We start from the raw sequence: 10,352 nt of genomic DNA, 5'->3' as shown, positions 1-10,352 counted from the left end.
GCCTTCCTGCGTCAGGGTGAACACAGGTTTGTCCTGAACAACACGCTGGCAGTGATTTTATCTATTCCTTAAAATTTCAATTCTTTCATTATTATAAATTTGTATACATTTAAAATATGTGACAGCTTACAATATTTAAGGGTTGGAAACGACAGACTGTCAAAACATAACCGTTCCGTCAATCCTGCATCAGATCCCCTCATCGTAATCACCGACTTCGAACGTTTCGGGGGACCCGATTTCAAGCGCCGCTTTCACTCAAAAATACATCGATAAACCAGAGCAGATCACGCTTTGACTATCTAAACGTTCTTACCTTACATTATAAACAGCTTTTTGGCATATTTTCAAAGACGTTCAGGTCAAATACTGAGGTATACGAAGCAAATATACTTGTATCGCGTGTACTACGATGCTCACGGCGTCGCTGATATTTTCTAATTGACAACAATAAACAAACTAAGGTAAATGGAACTATCAGAATGCGTCGATGAAGTTTTAGCGTTGTGGAACTTTTTCGACCAATGAGATACATGGCGCATCCAAAGCGTGACTTGAACGCTACCACGGCAACTGGACGAGTCCATTCGGTAGGGTGTACGCGTCGTCGAAATAGTAGGTGCCAATCTCCAGGCAGAGTCATCTTATCGCGTATTACCCACAATTCCTGATGTGTTCGATTAGCGTACGCGCGATAAGAACTCTGGTTCCGAGAGTGAGTCAGGTGCGTCTCGACTTCCGATTATTCTTTCGTCAATGTACACGTCAGACGCACACCAGTGCGCAAGTCGAAATTGTATGGTTTCCCAACACAATAGAGAAGCATATCTCTTTCAACAAAACGGCCTTTCATATGGAGTTACAACGAATTAAATACTACATTTTGAATTTTCGGTTTAAGATTCTTGAGTTATTAAGGGAACATTAAGTTAATATTGCCATGGGCCTGCAAAATCCATTTGAGAAGGGGAGGTGAGGTTGTCATCTGAAATTACAAAACTGCAAAGGAGGGGCTATGGTTATGTATACAGAACAGAGGGGTAACTTGGTTTTAAAAAGTCCAGTCCGTAAAGAAAGCTTGTACTTCTGTACGTGCTTTCATTTTCTGAAGTTCGTACACTGCGGTCTGTATAAAAGTACTGTACTAGGCATGAAACGTGTCTTATTATCAATATCTTGTCATTGCAAGTCTTAGACATTTCTTACCAGCAGAGTGGAATGAAGGGTGTCTGACATACTTTTGCTGAAGTTTGGCAAACCACACTTGCCAGCTAAATGTTAAACGAAGACCCTGAGTTTGTGTAGATTATTCTGTCCCGTTTAATGGCTGTGGTATTGATAACTATTATTGATAAACAGATGCACAAAATACTTATCTCGGGAAAGAATGACAGAGTATATAAATGACTTTCTTTAAATTATTAACCAGTATTAACATTTGAATGTAATGAATAAGAAGTGTATAAATCCTTTTTTCTTTTGCATCGTAACTCTAGATCTTTTGACCGGATCACCTAACTAACATGCCTAACTTGCCTGTGAACACGTCTACTCCCACTCTCTATTGATGACAATGTGATGTGGTGAAAGGGTTATATGAATATTAAATAAATAAATATATTGTGGTATCAGATGGTATCAATCCGTGACATTATTCGGCCAACCGTTTTTTCACCCTGAAATCAGAGAATGAAAGGCAAAATATGGGCAAATTTAATGATTTCATCGGTTAACTTGACCATTTACATTACAATTGGACTAAATTTCGATCTTAAATTTGCTCTGTTAGTATTTTATTTCTCAATTAAGAATGACACTTTCAGCGCGGTATCTTTTGCGGCAAACCTTATTTGCTGGTTTAGCTAAATATATTCCTTGGATGTGGCATTGTTCTACGGGGATTTTGATATCTCCCACAGCGGCAGTTGACGGCCGTGCTCATAGAAGCTTACAATAAGAAAGTCTGCATGGTACTGCTCCTGAGTTGTCAAACCAAGTCTTGACAGAAGGAATGTAAGCTTATGTTGTCTAGTATCGGGAATTAGGCGACAAAGTGTGCTCGGTAAAGATTTGGCAAAACCACCACTAAAATTGCCGAGGACTAGAAAGACCGACGGCGGAAATTGGTGACAGGTGTATCCGATAAAAAACGGACAATTTTCCGTACATAAGTGCGTGAATAAAGATAGCAGCGGCGGTACCAGGGTAAGTGGCTGTCCGGAAAAAGACTGACAATCTTCCGTACTACAAGTACGGGTATTTGAATTTTGGATGGCGGCGATTGGACAACAGAAGGGCTACAAATTTCCCGTACTTAAAGTGCGACGATTGGAATTGCATTGAATGGGCTGCCGGGGACAGGTATGCCGGGAAAGAGCTTGAAAATTTCCCGTACAAAAAGCGCGTGGATTGCTATCGCTGTAAAGGCCACAGGTGTGCCTGAAAAGGGTCGACATTTTTTGCACCATTAAAGAATATGGATTTGAATGGCTTTCAGCGGGTAGTTAGCGAAAGCTTTACCCGAAATAGGATTGACAATCTGTAGTAACTAAGCTTAGTGAAGATGAATGACTCTGAGCAGGCAGCTTGCGATAAGTGTCCGGTAAACATCTGAATATCTTCCGTACCTAAAGTTCGGGAATTTCAATCGTCATGAACGGGCTGAGGTCGACAAGTATGCCGCTGCAGTACTACAGGTACTACACATCTCCCGTCAGAAAAGTAAATAAGGACAAAAATGTACAAATTTTATTCTGCATCTACATGTGCCGCAGATAGAATGATCTATACCTGCCAAACATCAATTTAGATTACTTTTCTTTTTCAAACGAAATTTACCATTCAATGAGTCAGTTAGGCGACAAAGTGTGCTCGGTAAAGATTTTGCAATAACCACCCCTAAAATTGCCGAGGACTAGAAAGACCGACGGCGGAAATTGGTGACAGGTGTATCCGATAAAAAACGGACAATTTTCCGTACATAAGTGCGTGAATAAAGATAGCAGCGGCGGTACCAGGGTAAGTGGCTGTCCGGAAAAAGACTGACAATCTTCCGTACTACAAGTACGGGTATTTGAATGTCGGATGGCGGCGATTGGACAACAGAAGGGCTACAAATTTCCCGTACTTAAAGTGCGACGATTGGAATTGCATTAAATGGGCTGCCGGGGACAGGTATGCCGGGAAAGAGCTTGAAAATTTCCCGTACATAAAGTGCGTAGATAGTAATCGGTGTCAACATGCAGCAGACCACAGGTGTGCCCGGTAAAGGGTCTCCATTTTTCGCACCAAAGAATATGGATTGGAATGACCTTCAGCGGGCAGTTAGTGAAAGTTTTACCCGAAAAAGGATCGACAATCTGCCGTCCCTAAGCTTTGTAAAATTGAATGACTGAGCGGGCAGCTTGCGATAAGTGTCTGGTAAACAGCTGACTATCTTCCGTACCTAAAGTGCGGGAATTTCAATCGTCATGAACGGGCTGAGGTCGACAAGTATGCCGCTGTAGTACTACACATCTCCCTTCAGAAAAGTAAAACCAAAAAAATATTTCACCTTAAAGTCGTAATTGCCATTTGCATAATTGATTACAAATAAGGTTGTATAAAATACCGCGCTGAACGTGTCATTCTTATTCAGAAATAGAATGCTAACAGAACAAATTCAAGATCGAAATTTGATCCACTTTTAATGTAAATGGTCGGTTGAATCGATGAAATCTTCAACTTTTATTCTCTCTGATTTCAGGGTGAAAAAATGGTTGGCCGAATAATGTCACGGATTGGTATCAAGGTGCAATTGCCAGAATACCGTACCTCTCCACTGCATGGTGGGGAGCTTCAAACTTTGACATGGCTGTGCCACTGAACATGACAATTTTAGTTTTATTGGATTCTTCCCTGCCCTAGCCTGGGTAACTATGCCGGGTAATTGACCAATTTTACATTACAGTCAGGAAATTCGGTTTTATGGCGATATTCAAAATTCAAAATTATAGTGGTGATAATGATGATAGCGAAATATACGAACTTTGCAGCAACATAATTGATAATGAACTTATAGAGCTTCCGAGTCACAGTGCACTACATAAACTATATTTTTAACAACAGCAGGGTCTTGTGGGGAAAACAAACTGTTTCCAGTTCCACCGCGGTATCTTTACCGCGGCCAACCTGTCCCTCCAGTTATCACAAAGTGTGAACATGTGCTTATTGTTGACAATCGAATTTCATTGAATACTGAAATACACCGTTACGGTATTTAATAGAGAGATATTGTGATGCCCAGAAAAACCTACTGCTCATTGCAACGTAATTGTAATTAGACGCTCAGTAACTCTTTTGTCATTTTTTGTTGCATGTGTCACCAAATTTCTAGGTTTATGTCCCTCAGCGTCCCTCAGTTGTCGAAATATATACCCAGTACTCAGCTTGCGCTAGTCAACATCGACTGTACAGGTGTGTATGTGAGTCTTGTATGCAGGTGCGGAATTGAATTCCATTGTCAACAATAACAAATTATGTCACACACTGACACGCTCCGTTGATGAACCAAACACTTGGCATTATAGAATGTTGTGTACAGGAGACTAAGAAACTGAAGCTGTACATACAAGGAACAAAAGTACCCCCAAAATGTCAAAAGTTACTTACCATTGCTTCACTCCAGAGACCGAAATATATTGAAAAATCAAAATATAAAAATATGTCCTTGCAATGGAGTGTGGCCGGGGTTTCATATTTATTTTTTTGAGATGGGAGTGTTTTATTTTGATGGCTGTACCGGTCCACCCTGGCCATAATAACCCAACGCTCCCTAAATTGAAATACTATTCTTTGTTTGGGCAGTATTTCAATTTCAGGCCAATTAGTAAAACGAAGTACACAAGTTCATTTTCTGATTTCCGATGTTCATCATAGCCATACTATGATTTATTTTTTCTATGGTCCAGATTGGACTACGCAGGGGTTCAGAATGAGAACATGCCAAGCGTTTATGTGTACAATAAAATTTTGATGATGTCTTCGGTTGGTTTATTTTTTGGTCCCAGAAAACAATTACATCTTATTCTCCTTCCCCTAAAGTATGCCGAAATACAGCTTATCAAGCTTGCAACACAAATGCACTGTGTAGAATACATGATGATTTCGCTGACAAATGAATTGTACTCCTGACCAGGATTCACTTGTCAACAATGACATCGGACAAGCAGGACAAGTTACTGTATTTTACAATCATAACAAAAATATTGAAATTACTTCAACATTCACAAAAACAGAGTTTTAGCAGATACCAAAAATTCATGTTGTTGAGATCCGCGACATTTTCGCTTCGGTATCGTTCGACTCATTTGTTTTTAGCTTGCCATCAAAATTTTCCTATAAAACAGTTGCTACCGACGCTTACAGCTGTTCGTTGGGCTTCAGGAAACTCGTTTTAGTACTTCGGGGTATCTCACTTTGCGTAGTATTTCCAGAAATCTGAAGTTTCCATCCGGTTTAAACTTTCTTTAAATTTTATAAGTTCGTCATTCCATGGTGACAACACCGTTACATCAAACAGCTTTGGTTTTAGCGAGTTAGTGAGTAGGAATCTATGATAACGATCAGAGGACTTGCACCGTGTTTAAAGGAACAAAAGCCATAATGTTTGATAATATTTAAACCTTTTTCTTTTGTAAGTCAATGAATGTTCTTATTGTTATTGACATCCGGTGTATTACTTGTCGCATACAATGTCATTGCTTAAGAACAAATTTTAGAACTCAGCAATAACACACACGCGCGCACACACACACACACACACACACACACACACACACACACACACACACACACACACAGCCTGTACCGACGAGTTGCGGACGGTCACGGTATTTTCAAGTTGTCATAAAAAAGAAAGAGTATTTTAGTATATACATTTACAAACAGAACGAAAATACTCGAAAATGCCTTAAAAGTCACAACAGTACAGCTTAAATCGACGAAATGCTGTCTCAAAATGTAATTTAAAACACAGAAAAACGAAAGTTATGCCATGGTACAAATACGTATTATAGATATTACTGTTTTCATTGTACGCCTATATATATTGTTATACTAATATTAAATTTAAGAGTGATGTCGTTCATGTGCCAACTAAAATTAAAATATTAAACAGCTTATATTATTAAAACCACTAAGTATATTTGCCCGAACTTGGAAACATTGCTCAAGTAAATATAACTAACATACGGGCAGAATGTAGGCTTCGTCGGGTTAGTCCCCTGCTGTGTTGCCGCCTTTCTGTGTCGGGGAGAACACAGATTTGTCCTGAACAACACAGATCACTTATCTAAGTTTATCTTTTAATTAAATTTTATCTTATAATGATATTGTTTTATATTTAAAGTGAATATTACCGGTAAATCTGTCGATATTGACCATGCCGCACTTTGTAATCACGAAATGAGAAAAGTTCTATAAGTCGTAACATAAACTGCGCAAATTTAACTTTAAGTACGCTTACGTTTACCAACTCTACAATCTAAGTCAGTCTTACCTTATGTACTAATTGTTCGTAGCACCTTTTTCGGAGTTCTTAATTCTCAATAGAGCAGCACTTTTGGCAAATGTCGATAGCGAGTTTGTTACGATACTCATGGTGTCGCGCAAATACTCTGAATGACAACCAATAAACAAAACTAGGAACATAGAACTGTCAGAACGTCATGACGGAGTTTTGGCGATATGGAACAAATTCGACCAATCAGATGAAGTTTACCCGACGCGAGGTTTCAATAACATCGCGCCTGGAAGAACCGCGATAACATTCTTCTCCGAGACTTCAGAAAGACGTATGCTTTCGTTAACCATAATGATATTCGGATGAATATACAATTCATATTTTTTTCAGATTAATCAACAGAATGGCTGCTGTTTGGTCATCAAACACATGTCAAAGTCAGGTACGCAACGTAGTTCACTAGTGGGTCAAGGGTGGTGATCCATTTTATAGTAGTTTTAGAATAGGTTGTGTAAGTTTCTGAGAGATAAGAGTGATCAAAGTATTGAAACCTTTATTTTTCAGGTAGGCTAGAGCATACCAACAATGAAGACGGAGGTCTAATTTCAATACCAGTGTACTATTTTATACTGCTCAAAAAGCGTAAGAATTCTTGTGGCTTCTGTTTCTCATATACGTACTTACGCAATGGTGCCGTTGCGTTGAGAGAAAGAGTGTATAGAGAAAAGAAAAAACCCACACAACCAAATCGGTATCCCTCTGTCTTTATCTTTCTTTCTATGTCTTTCCCTCCCTCCCTCTTTCTGTCTCTGTCTGTCTGCCTGTCTGTCTGTCTGCCTCTCTCTCTCTCTCTCTCTCTCTCTCTCTCTCTCTCTCTCTCTCTCTTAAGATAGTTACCTTCCATTCTGTTTTCCTATGACATATTCTGTGGGCACGATTCAGATAGTAGGAGAGTTGAGTCAGTGTAATTTTGAAGTGAGGTTTTGCCTGTTTTTCCGAACCCTTCGTCACGGTGTGCGAGCTCGAGATAGCGGCTTGCCTTGGAATATGGCCAATTCATAACTATCGTTGTCTTTCTCTCTCTCTAGGTCAGGCAGTAAGGGAATTTTCAATGTAAACTTAATAGATAATATTAATAGCAGCGATTTCATAATTATACAAACATCATGTGTATTTGTAATTATCTTTAAACACAAATTAATTTAAAGTAGATATTGACCCTACGTTTTGCCAATTCGGCAAAATCGCACACAAGAACTAATTCTTTGTCTCTCATAAGGAAATTTCAGAAATCAGTCAAAAGTGGACATTTTGGAAAACTGTGGTAAACACTTGTATCTATTGATCAATTTATAGACTGTAGGGAGGGGCTTCTAAGCAATCATTTTCAACCCAACCGAAGTCGGTAAAAGTCAATTACAGAAACATATAAAGGAAGTTTTTCTTAGCTGTAAAAACCGTATCTTTTGTGTATTTCCCAGCAATCTTTTGTTCTTGTTCTAATACTGAGATACTATATCACATCTAAGTACCCAGTGTTGGACTTGCCAAAACGACTCATATATATGTGTAATTCCCCTATAGTATTACTTGGCTCGTGACCTTTGGTCCGAAGTAATGCGTTTGTCGCCAAAATGTTTTACACAGCGCGCTGTGTTGGCAGGGCAAATAGCTGGTATTTTGACAAACTTGAGGAGAAAGGAAAACGTATTTATTTTCCGAAACAATTTCAAAACAATAAAAAAATTATCGGAAAGGTCAATTTCCTTGCAAATGCAGCATCAGGTGAAAATCATAATGCAATTAGTTCCCCGAACGCATTGCCGTGTCCACTGTCGGGGTGCACAGGTACGTCCCAAGCGACACGGGATTTTGAAACAGCTCTGTATCATAAGATTGGACTACTACTTTTTGTGCAGTGTACGTGTAAAATCTGTTGTCTTAAGTTCTGATGATATCGGTTGGACAGACTTTTTACTGAATCTCTTCTGTTACCATCTAGTTCCAAACTAGCACTCTGAGTAACTATCTGAAAAGATGTGCGTCAGTTGAAGCATGCATGTACGTTCTTACCACAGGCGACCCAATAGTTCTGAGTTTTTCACACTGTTTTCTCTATCATTTTCTCTTCTTTCTTCATGCTCTGAATGATCGGAATAAATAAAATAAATGGTTTATATAACCTAACCTAGCCTCTGTGACTCTTTATTTATTTTACACTCCATTACAAGGATATATATCTCTCATACACACATGCTGTAATTAATTAGTCAACACAACTAATTATGCTAATCCGTGGACTTATCAGGGATTTTATCGGGTTGGTCAACATCGCGAAAGATAGGAATGGTTACCCCTTTTTCATTAACATCACTATCTTTCCGATGTTGACCAACCTCTGATAAGTCCACGGATTAGCATAATTAGTTGTGTTGACTAATTAATACAGCATGTGTGTATGAGAGATATACGTCCTTGTAATGGAGTGTAAAATAAATAAAGAGTCACAGAGGCTAGGTTAGGTTATGTAAACCATTTATTTTATTTATTCCGATCATTCAGAGCATGAAGAAAGAAGAGAAAATGATAGAGAAAACAGTGTGGAAAAGTCAGAACTTATTGGGTCGCCTGTGTTCTTAATTTTTATGCGGCACTATCCCAATGTAGAGATTTGATATATCGCAGATGAATGAATTTCTGTTTTGCAAGAGATCATTGTGAGGTATACACGATACTTCGGTCCTTGCGGTCCAGGAAACTGTATGACAATCCATAAACGATGAATTACAAACTTCTGATGACTTCATCGCAACAGTGAGGTGTGTCGACCAATCAGAGACACGCTTTGTGTCAACCACGTGAATGTGTTCGACCAATCATTGGCAGGAGCCCACGACAGATTGGTTGTGTAAGTTATTCACAATCGATATTTCAACCGATGGCCCACCCAATATATACGTTTACTGTGAAAACTTTACTGATGTCAGGCATGGGTTATGTATGAGTCACTTTTGTACACCCTAATCTATTGTTAGTCACATATATTTTATGTCATTGAACCTTACGAAAGATTTTTTTTAGAAATACTAAATTTGATTTTTTTTTTGTCACTTACGTTTCGTGTCGAGCAAAGGAAGAATACTGTCCTTTTGCTGCTTACGAGGAATATGTATTAACCCTTTCACCACCATGGTTTGGCCCAAACCCATTGTTAACAATGGTCACTGTGGACCTGTTTACAGGGAATTGGGGGTGAACAGGTTAAGGCAGAATGCACCTCGGGGACAGACATTCAGACTTTCCAATTTTTTGCAGAACTTTTTCGATCTATCACTTTGTGGGGCCTCATTTTAAAGCTCTTTGAGTAAGAAAGATTTTCGCCGTCTTACATTTTCGAAAATCACAAATCTAATTTTCCCCGCAGAGTAAACACGGGATGGCGGTCATTTTGAATTTGAAATGTCGGTATATGTTAGGAAGTTTTTTTCTCTAGATGGTGACCCCTGCTTTTTGTTCTCGATTTGGTAAGAGTGAACGTTTCATGGAGAAAAGTTCCAGAAAAAGGTGTTATGTTTCAATATTGAGGCATGTACTACCTTAATGTTTTCCTACATTTTCTTTACAATTTTTCAGATCAAGGAAGCTTTTTGGGTGTCGTCAACTGGTAAATTATCACTATAGGGGATGTACCGGAGTTCAATGTCAGAAAACAGGGAACAAAAGCCAATAAATATCATTTAGTAAATAAATAAATAAATAAATAAATAAATAAATAGAAAAATATTTACTAAACTGTTTCTCATTCCTCATTTCAAGATATCTTCAAAAACATTCATCAAAATGTCTAGTT

This window comes from Ptychodera flava, chromosome 10, assembly GCF_041260155.1.
Source record: "Ptychodera flava strain L36383 chromosome 10, AS_Pfla_20210202, whole genome shotgun sequence".
NCBI lineage: Eukaryota > Metazoa > Hemichordata > Enteropneusta > Ptychoderidae > Ptychodera > Ptychodera flava.
This window is presented reverse-complemented; position numbering follows the sequence as displayed.